The sequence below is a fragment of the Vulpes vulpes genome, chromosome 2, assembly GCF_048418805.1.
Source record: "Vulpes vulpes isolate BD-2025 chromosome 2, VulVul3, whole genome shotgun sequence".
NCBI classification, from domain to species: Eukaryota; Metazoa; Chordata; class Mammalia; order Carnivora; family Canidae; genus Vulpes; species Vulpes vulpes.
The window spans coordinates 57752430-57764657 of NC_132781.1; the positions used below are offsets into that span (position 1 = coordinate 57752430).

The 12228-nt window shown below is 41.7% G+C and overlaps 1 protein-coding gene across 8 annotated transcripts in view; it reads right to left on the reverse strand.

Moving 5' to 3' along the window:
• Positions 1-9963, reverse strand: part of GAPVD1 (GTPase activating protein and VPS9 domains 1) — a 79842-nt gene extending 69879 nt beyond the window's left edge. For 2 of the 8 annotated variants that reach the window (XM_026009305.2, XM_026009303.2), the window contains exon 1: positions 9624-9963. The gene's annotated coding sequence lies outside the window, so the exon portion shown is untranslated. The remainder of the gene's footprint in view (positions 1-9623) is intronic. The other 6 variants (XM_026009304.2, XM_026009301.2, XM_026009302.2 and 3 more) reach the window with 3 other exon arrangements.
• Between the last annotated feature and the right edge of the window lie 2265 nt (positions 9964-12228).

Consider the following 12228-nt stretch of genomic DNA (forward strand, 5'->3'; position numbering starts at 1 on the left):
TTGAGCCCCATACTGGGTAGAGAGATTACTTAAATAAACTTAAAAAATAAAACAAACTGGGTTTCAGCTTGGAAACAATGAAAAACTGCCCTACTGAAAATATTTTTATAAAATTATAATATGTATTAAAACATATTCCCCAAAATGAGAAAATATAGGTTGGTATAACAAAAGAAATTTTAATTACCCATAATTTAAAAACAAGAGAGGTGCCTGGCTGGCTCAGTCTATAGACCACGCAACTCTGGATCTCAGTTTCATGAGTCTGAGCCCCACATCAGGCCTGGAGCCGACTTAAAATTAAAAAAAAAAAAAAAATCTCAGATATTTTTTAGAGGCCTAAAGCCTCTTCTAAAATGTGTACATGATGCAGAAATTATTGGTCCTAGTTCCTTTAAAAATAAAAATACAATAAATAAATGAATGAATGAATGAATGAATGAATGTCTTGGTTAGGATTCCTTAAGGAGTAAAAGCCAAAAATAATTCTATGCAAACACAGTTTGGGCAGTTCAGATGTAAAAATAAATAAATAAAATAAATAAAATCCTTCATGCCTATGAAAAAATTAAAAAGAGAAGGAATTATGTGTGGTACCAAAACAGAAATTGAATAGGAAAGAAATTTAATTAACCATTTGAGAAGGATTTTTCAAGTACTGGTCTTTCCATAGCAAGTAAGAGATGCCACTTACTTCAAAAAAAATCATACTTTACCCTGGAGAATCCTAAAGTGTAACCAACTCTGCCCAATATAATAATGAAAAAAAAATTTTTTTAACTCAAAAATTAAAGTGAAATATTTTACTATTAGGAATATATCCACTTTCCCTCTTCAATTTTCTGTGATAATTAGAGGTACTTTTTCCAAATGCCATTATAAGGCAGCATCACCTTGTAAGGTGGGAAGTGCTCTGTGCCATCACTGGAAAGTAAGTAGCTCACAACTCACAGTGGAGCCAACTGGGTGAAGTGAGAAGTGACAACACTGTGACAGTGGTCAAGAAGGCACCAGTTGACTGAGGCTTGTTTTCAAGTCAGGGAGTGGTACCAAGGTGGAAAAGAGTGAAAGAAGATTGAGAGCTGGAGCACCAAAAGATAACTAGCAATTATTGAATGAACCACGCTCCTGATGCTTTTCATACGCTATCACTTCTTTACACATGAGGAATCAGGTTTAAAAAAGTCAAATAACTTACTGCCTAATCATCCAGCTATCATGCAGCTGAGAATTCAAGACTAGATTTGGCGATTTGGCTGACTTCACAGCCCACCCTCATTTCCCCATGGTGCCTCTCTGGCTCTTCAGAATACTGACTTCAGGTTTCCTGTGGGCAATCTCACTGTAGTGAGCACTAGGAAGGGAGTGATATACCTGCAGGCAAATGATCACATACTATCACCTGGGGCAGCCTCAATTTTTCAATATCTTTCCATCCCAAGTTATCTTTACAATCTCTCCTCCCATTTTTCCATTTCACAGACCTAACATACTAGCCAGAAAAAGAAAAAACGTGGGGGAGGGGAGACCTGGGTGGCTCAGTGGTTGAGTGACTGCCTTTAGCTCACGTCATGATACCAGGGTCCTGGGATCAAGTCCCACATCAGGCTCCCCACAGGGAGCTTGCTTCTCCTTCTGCCTGTCTCTGCCTCTCTCTGTGTGTCTCTCATGAATAAATAAATGAAATCATTTTTTAAAAATGTAAACAAGACTTGGATATTGTATCTAATTTACGAATTCCTCTTCTTGGTTCACATTGTTCCTTCACCTGGAGCCGTTCTCCAATAACCCTATAACCAATTACATCTATGATTTTCGGTCCAGTTCAAATGTCATCTCCTGGGATGCCTGGGTGGCTCAGTGGTTGAGCATCTGCCTTCAGCTCAGGGTGTGATCCCTCCAATCCTGGAGTCCCAGGATTGAGTCCCACATCGGGATCCCTACATAGTCCTGCTTCTCCCTCTGCCTGTGTCTCTGCCCCTCTCTCTGTGTCTCTCATGAATAAATAAAATCTTAAAAAAAAAAAAAGTCCTCTCCTTCACACAGCATTCTCTGATCTTCCACTCCTCCATTTAGTAGTAGTATCTCCAAACTTAAATCTTCTTTACCCTTTATACTGGTACCTCTATAAACAACTCATGAGTTTGATAAAGTTTTAAAATAATCACTCCAAGAGTGCTTGGGTGGCACAGTTCATTAAGCCTCAGACTCTTTTTTTTTTCCAGATTTTGTTTATTTATTCATGAGCTACACACAGAGAGAGAGGCAGAGACACAGGCAGAGGGAAAAATAGGCTTCATGCAGGGAGCCTGATGAGGGACTCAATCCCAGGTCCCCAGGATCACACCCTGGGCTGAAGGCAGCACTAACCTGCTGAGCCACCCGAGCTGCCTTCTTTTTTTTTTTTTTTTTTTTTTTAAGATTGTATTTATTTACTTGAGAGAGAGAGAACACAAGCATGGGGAGCAGCAGAGGGAAAGAAAGAAGCTCACAATTGAGCAGGGATCCCGATGCAGGGCTCCATCCCAGAGCCCTAGGATCATGACCTGAGCTGAAGGAAGACGCTTAATTAACTGAGCCACCCAGGTGCCCCAAGCCTCAGACTCTTGGTTTCAGCTCAGGTCATGGTCTCAGGGTTGTGAAATCAAGCCCCACAAATGTGTGGTGGTTTTGGTTCAAGCCTGCTGGGTTAGAATCCTACTTCCACAGACTGTGGGACTTTGGCAAGTTACTTAACCTCTATATGCTTCAGTTTCTTCTTTAATAGGATCTACTACATAGAGTAGTGAGAATTTTATAGGTTAGTGAAAATAAAGCACCTACCATGCCAGGCACACTGTTGGAGCAGAATGCATATTGGCCATATACAGAATATGTGTCCCTTCAGCTGCTGAAGTGTAGCAGAACAAGTTAATCTATATTTTTAAGATTTTATCTATTTGAGAGAGAGACAGAGATAGAGGGAGAGAGAGAAGGAGGGAGGAATGGAGGGAGCAGGGAGAAGCAGGGTGGGGTAAGGGGGAAAGGAGACTGAAGCAGACTTCACACTGAGCACAGAGCCTAACACGGGGCATGATCCCACCACTGTGAAATCATGACCTGAGCGGAAACCAAGAGTTTGATGTTTAACCAACCAAGCCACCCAGGCACCCCAGAACAAGTTACTTTATGGACTGAATGCCCTGTGCACAGTGGTCACTCAATTGTTTGTCAGTTCCCTGCTAAACAATTTCACATTAGATTCTAAAATTTTCATATTTTGATATAAAACATTTGATGTTTGGTATTTTGATACAGAAGATAGGTTGGAGGGTATGAAATGAGAAATGAATAAATACAAAAGTATAAAATTCTGAGTACAGCTCCAATACATATTGCATGTATTACTCTAGGTGCAGGTTTAGAAGTCTATTGTCTTAAACCAGTGATGAGGTTTTTTTTTTTTTTAAAGACTGATTGAAGGTAGCCTGGGTGGTTCAGTGGTTTAGTGCAGCCTTCGGCCCAGGGTGTGATCCTGGGAACCCGGGATCAAGTCCCTGCACAGGGATCCCTGGGTGGCACAGCGGTTTGGCGCCTGCCTTTGGCCCAGGGCGCGATCTTGGAGACCCGGGATCGAATCCCACATCAGGCTCCCGGTGCATGGAGCCTGCTTCTCCCTCCGCCTGTGTCTCTGCCTCTCTCTCTCTCTCTGTGACTATCATAAATAAAAAAAAAAAAAAAAAAAAAAAAAAAGTCCCTGCACAGAGCCTGCTTCTCCCTCTGCCTGTGTCTCTGTCTCTCTCTCTCTCTCTCTCTGTCTCTCATGAATAAATAAATAAAATCTTAAAAAATATATATAAAAGATTGATTGACTGATTGATTGATTTGAGAGAGCGAGAGAGAGCATGGGGTGGGGAAAGAGCAGGAGAGGGAGAGAGAAACTCAAGCAGGCTCCATGCTGAGCACCAGCCCATCACTGGGCTGTATCTTACAACCCTGAGATCACAACCTGAACCAAAACAAAGAGTCAGACACTTAACCAACTGTGCCACCCAGGCACCTCTTGAACCAGGGCTGTTTAAAACAACCATAATGTGAGCCACATAGATGATAATACTTTTTGGTATTAAAAAGGCAAAAAAAGAGATATTTTTTACAGGAAAAAAAAAGGAGGAGGCACATGGGTAACTCAGTTGGTTGACGATCAGACCCTTGATTTTGGCTCAGGTATTCATACTGGGCTCCATGCTTAGCAGGGAGTCAGCTTGAGATTCTCTTCCTCTCCCTCTGTTCCTCCCTATGCTCACAGCTATGCGTGTTCTTTCTCTAAAATAAATAAATAAATTTTCAAAAAATAAAAACAATAAAAAAATAAATAAATAAATTTTAAAAAATAAAAGAAAATAAAAATAATCACTTCACTGATTACTTATTTACTTATTACTTATCCTTATCCTTTATTATTACTTATTACTTATCCTTTTTCAAAGGGAAAGAGGTGCCTTTACAATATAAATCTAGTAGGGCACCTGGGTGGTTCAGTGGTTGAGCGTCTGCCTTCAGCACAGGTGGTGATCCCAGGGTCCTGGGATCGAGTCCTGCATTGGGCTCCCCACGAGGAGCCTGCTTCTCCCTCTGCCTCTCCGTTTCTCATGAATAAATAAATAAAACTTTTTAAAAAACAATATAAATTTAGTAGCTATTACTTTATTCAAATTGTCAAATTTGCATCAATAATAAAACTAATATCTGGTGCCTCTGATGTGATACACTGAGACCTAAAATCAAGTACACAGCATTCCAACCAAACATGTTTAACCTGAATTTGATCATGCAGAAACATTCACACATATCCAAATTGAGGGGCATCCTACAAAACAACTAGTCTAGATACTTACTGTCACAAAAGACCCCCCCCCCCAGTCTACTCCCTAAAGGCTGGAAAACGAGTCCAGATTCAACCAGGCAACTAAATGCAATGCAAGCTCCTTAAATGAATCTTGGATCAAACACAAAACCAAGTATCTAAGCATAGTATTGTGACAACTGGGGAAATCTGAATAGGCACTACATATTAAACAATATTACACCCATGTTAAATTTGGTTGAGGAGGACAACTGAACTGGATATATATAGAAGAAAGCATTTGTTCCTGGGAAATACATACCTGTATTTACAGGTAAAGTGTCCTGATGGTATCTATAACTAACTGGAAAACAGTTCAGCAAAAAATGTGTCTACTAGTGCATAAAGCAAGCACAGCAAAATGTTAACAACTGTGGAATCTAGGTGAGGAGTACAAAGGTGTTATTATACTACTGTTGCAACTCTTCTGTAGGCTTACAATTTTTCAGAGTTGGGAAACAATACTTAAAAGTTATGGATCCAGGGGTTCTTGGCTGGCTCAGTCAGAAGAGCATGCAACTAACTCCTGATCTCGGAGTCAAGAGTTCAAGCCTCACATGGGTGTAGAAATTACTTTTAAAAAAAAGTTATGGATTCAAAAAAACAAAATCAACAGAAAATAGGGAAAGGTGCAAAGATGACTTTGCACCTGTATTCTCCCTTCCAGAATTAACTGTTAACATCTTCATAGTTGCTTTTAGTCTTTAAAGAAAATTTACAGTATTATCCCCTTTGCCACCATCTCCACCCATTCTTATTGCCTTCCAGAAGTTGTGAAATTATGAGGCAGGGTATGCCCATTTTCAACTTTACCAAATAACTGCAAACATTATCTCTCAAGGAAGCTGTACCAATTTAAACTCCTACACTGTTTACAATCTGTCCTATAGGAGATCTCTCAGTGGCGCAGCGGTTTAGCGCCTGCCTTTGGCCCAGGGCGCGATCCTGGAGACCCGGGATCGAGTCCCACGTCGGGCTCCCTGCATGGAGCCTGCTTCTCCCTCTGCCTATGTCTCTGCCTCTCTCTCTCTGTGACTATCATAAATAAATAAAAAATTAAAAAAAAAAAATCTGTCCTACAAAGAAACTGTCCTATAGCAGTTTCTAAATTACCATTTTCAGGGGCATCTGGGTGGCTGAATGGTTGAGTGTCTGCCTTTGGCTCAGGTTGTAACCAAGGTTCTGGGATCAAGTCCTGTATCAGGCTTCCTGCAGGGAGTCTGCTTTATTCTCTGCCTATGTCTCTGCCCCTCTCTCTGTGTGTCTTCGTGAATAAATAAAAAAAAATCTTTTAAATAAAAAACTTACCACTTTTAGCAACATCTTCACTAATGTTTGATACTATAAGACATTAAATCTGATACGAGATTAAATCTGATATGAGAAATTCAGTGTCCTTTATACCAACTTAGCATCACAAAGTAAAAGAACTTTGACAAAATAAGAACTTCATCCAGAGACCTTTCCTTTTATCAATCATTGTAGAATGTTAAGGAAAATCAAACCTACATGGCAGTATGCCCTAAAAATGATCAGTCCCGGCATGAAACCAAATGTCCCACAAAAGCACTGCATAATGTTTGGGAAGTAAGTCTTGTCTTTTAAAAAATGTAAGATGAGGGTGCCTGGGTGACTCAGTCAGTTACGCATCTGCCTTCAACTCAGGTCATGATCTCAGGGTCTCCACATTGGGCTCCAAGCTCAGCGGGAGTCTACTTCTCCCTCTCCTTCTACCCCTCTCCCCAGCTCGTGCTCTCTCTCTCTCTTTCACAGTATCTCTCTCAAATAAATTTAAAAATGTAAGATGAGAAATGCCTGGGTGGCTCAGCAGTTGAGCATCTGCCTTTGGCTCAGGGCGTGATCCCTGAGTCCTGGGATCGAGTTCCACATCAGGCTCTCTGCAGGGAGCCTGCTTCTCCCTCTGCCTGTGTCTCTGCCTCTCTCTGTCACGAATAAATAAATAAAATCTTTAAAAAAAAAAAAAAGTAAGATGAAAAGGTTCAAATTCAATCCAGCATATGTGACCAAAAAAAAAAAAAAAAAAAAAATCCAGCATATGTAATACTATTTGCAATATTTTATTTTTTTAAATATCTTTTATTATTCATTTATTCATGAGAAGCAGGCTCCATGCAGGGAGCCTGATGTGGGACTCGATCCCAGGTCTCCAGGGTCAGGCCCTGGGCTGAAGGCGGCGCTAAACCACCAAGCCATCCCGGCTGCCCTATTTGCAATATTTTAAAAATAGATATTTTATTACTAGAAATAAGTAACCTAGCTCTTATAAATTAACTGATTCATTTACTCATTCATCAAGTATTTACTAAGAACTTGTTATGTGCCAGCCACTATTCCAGCACTGTGGCAAAGACAAAAATCCCTATTCTCACAGAGCTAACATTCTGATGGGAGACAAAAGTTAAAAACTAATATACAAATAACATATCAGATAGATACACGCTATTAAAAAAATCAAGGGGCAGGGGACAAAGAACGAGAAAGGAGGCAGCGTAAGGGCACAGAAAATACCAGGCCATATCTCTCTAAGGCAATGATTTTGTAGTATGGTGTATTTGATTTAACTTAAACTATTTCAGCACCAATATCTTTTCATGAAATATTCTTCTTTACTTTTCTATACCCCCCCTTCATTTTTTCCAGAAAAAAAGTTTGCTGCACTGGTTTCTCTATTATTGCTATTATTTTACAGGGGGAAAAAAATCTCACACAAGGTGTCGAAAGGCGCTTTACAAACAGTTGCAAATTTCAGTTCCATATATTCTAAAGAAATATTAAGAGTCACCAGTAAGTAAGGAGTCCCATACCAAAATGCTATAAGAATTTAAAATGGAATTTCGAGAAAATGATTTACCAATTCTCCAACTCTATCACCTGCACTTTTACTTTCTATCATATATGAAAAGAATAATAGTAACAGGAAAATATATTTGAAGAGAGATCCTATGGTTTTTACTTAAGGATAAAAGAACTAGAATATCTCCTTCTTTAAAAGCCACACTACCCACATGATTTAAAGAAAATCAGCACATACTAAAATTTCCTTTCATGGGATTACACAAGAGTTTAGGCAGCTTCAACCACTTAGAACTAGGAGGTGCCTTCTACAAAAATCTAAGGGCTGAAGTAGTCACTTCCCTTTTTTCCCTCAGATTATTTTGCTGATTCCCCAGAACCCTGAATAAAGTACCTGCAGTCTTTCAAAATTACTCTGACCCAGTCAAATCTTACTTTTCTGTGTACAAAATTCCTTCTTTCATCTATACTATAATCCTATCTGCCTTGTCTTTCTAAAAAAAAAAAAAAAAATTCAAATATCCTTCCAGGCTGACCCCCCAACACTTTTTTCTACTTCCGATACTTTATAAATCTTTTTTTGCCATGGATCTCTTTGGTAGTCTGACGAAGGCTCTGTACTCTCTCTCAGATTGATTTTATTTTTTCTTTTTATTTGATTTGATTGATTGACTGTAATCTCTATGCCCAATTTGGGGCTTGAACTCAGGACCTTAGATGAAAAGTAGCACACTCTATCAACTGAGCCAACCAGGTGCCCCTCAGATTGCTTTTAAATGAAATTAAAAGAGTTAAATACATGAAATTACAAAAGAAACCAATTATACTGAACTATTAAAAACTGTAATTTGGTAATGTACGTGCAGCTTTATCATCACATTAAATAACAAGATCTAAATGTGTCTAATAATGCCATAAATTCAAAAAAATATATAAGCATAAATGATATTCTGAGAGATCTGTAAAAACTGTACACGATACAAAAATATTTGTAATTTTAATTGGTGACAAAGTCACAGGCGTTGCTAGTTCCACTGAGGTTTGTTGCCTACATTCATGATTGAAGGCACTAATAAATTAGTTATAAAATAATAAAAACATGTGATTTTATCCCCATTCTAGTTCAAAAATCCCCTATATTCTATCCACCAACTGGTGAAATCCCAGGTTAAAACCCTTCCTAGTTCAAAGCTGTGCTTAAACTGACTTGTGTCACGAATTTTAAAATAAAAACAATGATTCCTCCTTTGACCTCTCATCGGAACATATCATCATGCCTGTTTTTCCACAGACTTATACACAGAACACTGTTTATCTCTATGGTTTGCCATGCCAGCACACATTTAAATTTGACAATCAATAAAAGGTGAAGTTGAAGGAAAGGTGATGGAAGCAACCAGTAGTCCCCCACTTCCAAGACATCCAACATAACAGCAAGTGGAAAGATGCCAAGTGTACTGTGTGTGTTCTTCGTAGGTGGGCTGCCCCCAGACCCATGAATCTAGCTTGTCAAGAGTCCCCGAGGCACGACATCTTCACCAGCGGCACTCAGAAGATATGCCACCTCCTCCTCGCCTCCTATGCTCAGTTCTCTACCTGCCAGGTCGCTCGCCTGTGGCTCCCACCCGAAGCCGCCCCGCGGTTCTCTGGTCCTTTCCCATCCCATCCCCCACGCGTCCCTCCCTCCCGTCTGCCCCAGGCCGCCCTGGCCCCTGGGCACCGCCACAGCTGTCCCCTGAGCCTAACTATGTGCCCCCATACCCCCACTTCTACCGATACGAGAGGGAAGGGCTCAGGGCACAGGGGTCAGCTGAACTGGGCGGCCCGGCCATTAGGCGCAGGCTGCGGCCCTAGGCCGGAACAGCCCGGCCGCCAGGCAGCGGGCTGCGGACTCTGCGCTAGTTAACCGGAGACGCGCACTCACCACGGGGATCACACGGAGGAGGGCACCCGGGTCTCTGCCGCACCGCCACTCGGCCTCGGAGCCGTCGCCCTCGCTGCGAACTGCCACCGCCGCCGCCGCCGCCACTGCCACTTCTCGCTAGCTGGCTTCCCTGCGTCCTGCGGCGGCGCTGCCGCCACGCCATCGCGCGTGCGCGGCGCCGCAGAGGCCCCTGGGACTGGTGGTTCGCGCGCGTGGCCAGAGCGGCCCTTCCGCTTCAGCCAGCCCAGTGGGCCCCGGGCTGGAGCGGTGGTGGGCGGCGGCCGTAGTACAGCGAAGCGCCTTCCGGAAAATTGTTCCTCACCAGGCGCGGGGCGTTCCTTCCGCCTGCGGTGCTGCTGGGTAGGAAAAACCCGCCTGGGCAAGCACTTGTAAAACAATTGAGAGCGTTCGCGTTTTCGGTAACAAGTGTCACTTGCCAGGACACATCACTGACTCTTGCGTGTGCGGATACACACACACACCTCCTCTCTCTTTCGGTTAAAAGTTTCGCGAAGTGCCTTCAGTGGTATCTGGATTTTTCAGTCTTAAACCTGATTTCCCAGTCCTCATTTTATGCTTTTATTGACCCTAAATTTGACGGTACAGTTGTGGTTTGTTGTGGTTTTTTTTTAAGATTTTATTTATTCAGGGGATCCGTGGGTGGCGCAGCGGTTTGGCGCCTGCCTTTGGCCCAGGGCGCGATCCTGGAGACCCGGGATCGAATCCCACGTTGGGCTCCCTGCATGGAGCCTGCTTCTCCCTCTGCCTGTGTCTCTGCCTCTCTCTCTCTCTCTCTCTCTCTCTCTCTGACTACCATAAATAAAAATTAAAAAAAAAAGATTTTATTTATTCAGGAGAAACACAGAGGCAGAAACCTAGGCAGAGGGAGAAGCAGGCTCCCTCTGACCATATAGTTTTTTAAATTGATTTATCTGATAAATTTTTATTTTACAGAAATAATTTAGGTTTATTCAAATGTCAGCTGAACAGAGCTGAACAGTCATAGGAACCTTAAGAGTTGGAAGACACCTTAACGGTCATGAAGTCCAATTTCCCGCCCAGGTAGGAATTCACTCTTGTACATTCCAGCCAGATGGATCTTCCACCTTCTCTTTCCACAGTTCGAACTTCAGGGCGCTCACCGTCTTACCGGAGATAGCCTGCTCCACTCTTGGACTGCTCTAGAAGTTAGAAAGTTCTGTCTTAGGTGGAATAGGCTTCCCTTTTACTTCCTTCCACTGCTAGTAGTTCTGATAATGTTTTCCATCCGACAGTCTTGCAAAAAATTGAAAGCAATGATTATGTCCTCCAACACTGGGAGTGTCTCCAGGCAAACAAAAAAGTACTACTACTGAGTTTTCCAACTATTTCAAATGTGAATCAGCTCCCGGACTGCTTTCCATTTAATCATTCTCCTTGATGTGTTGCCTTAAAAATTGTCAAAATTTGCTTCGTGTTATTGCCTCATTTTATTACCACAATAGCGTTCTATAGTTAGCTGGTCAGGTATTATGGCTACTATATTGCCCTGCAACTGAAGAATTCAGTTCAATCAAATAGTATTTATCAGCTCTGTTTTAAAGCCCAAAGGGGCACCGGGGTGGCTCAGTGGTTGAGTGTCTGCCTTTGGCTCAGGTCCTGATCCAAGGGTCCTAGGATCCAGTTCCACATCAGGCTCCCCATAGGGAGCCTGCTTCTCCCTCTGCCAATGTCTTTGCCTCTCTCTGTGTGTCTCTCATGAATAAATAAAATCTTTTAAAAAACATGTTAAAAAATAAAAATAAAGCATTGCCCAAAGCACCAGGGGAATGAAAAAGCAACAAGACACAGTTTACAATCTAGGCTGAAAGAGTAACTCACACAGATTAAAGATCATAATAATAAGCTGAGGTATAGAGCTCTATGTGAATCACTGAGACAGGTTTCAACAAGTTGAGTGGCCATGACTGTAAGAAGATACTTGGAGCTACCAAATGGCTGGATTTCAAGAAGATGGCATGTGAGGATTGCTAAGGAAGAACGCAGCCTGAGCAAAATGTATGTATAAATACATTCACAGTTTGCTTTCACTTAACACTGAGTACTCTAGATAGGCTGGAGCACACATGCCATGGAGGAAGGAAAGCGGCCCCAAAAGTTCCAAAAAGTTCTTGATGGTTGTGAAACAAGCACTGGGGATGGTCAAAACGGCCCCAAAAGTTCCAAAAAGTTCTTGATGGTTGTGAAACAAGCACTGGGGATGGTCAATCATTTTGAGCCCTACTTCATTTATAAGTGAAGAGCTTGAACTATAGGCAGATTTCAATTTTTTTCCCCACCCAGCACACCCAAGGAATACAGCCCCTACATTAGAACAGCGGATCACTACAACTGTAATTCTTATGGAATATGTACTAGTGTTCTCAACATCTTTTACACATGGAAAAGTGAACTCAAGGGGTGAAAAGATGCTCATAATCAATAAATAGTACTCCCTGAGGGCAGAGAACCCGATCTTATTTACCACTGTTCCTCTGGAACCTGGCATACTGCCTAGGATGTAATACATATTTTTGTTCCTATTTTTTAAAATGAGTAGGATGAATAAACAATGAACACTGGCTAA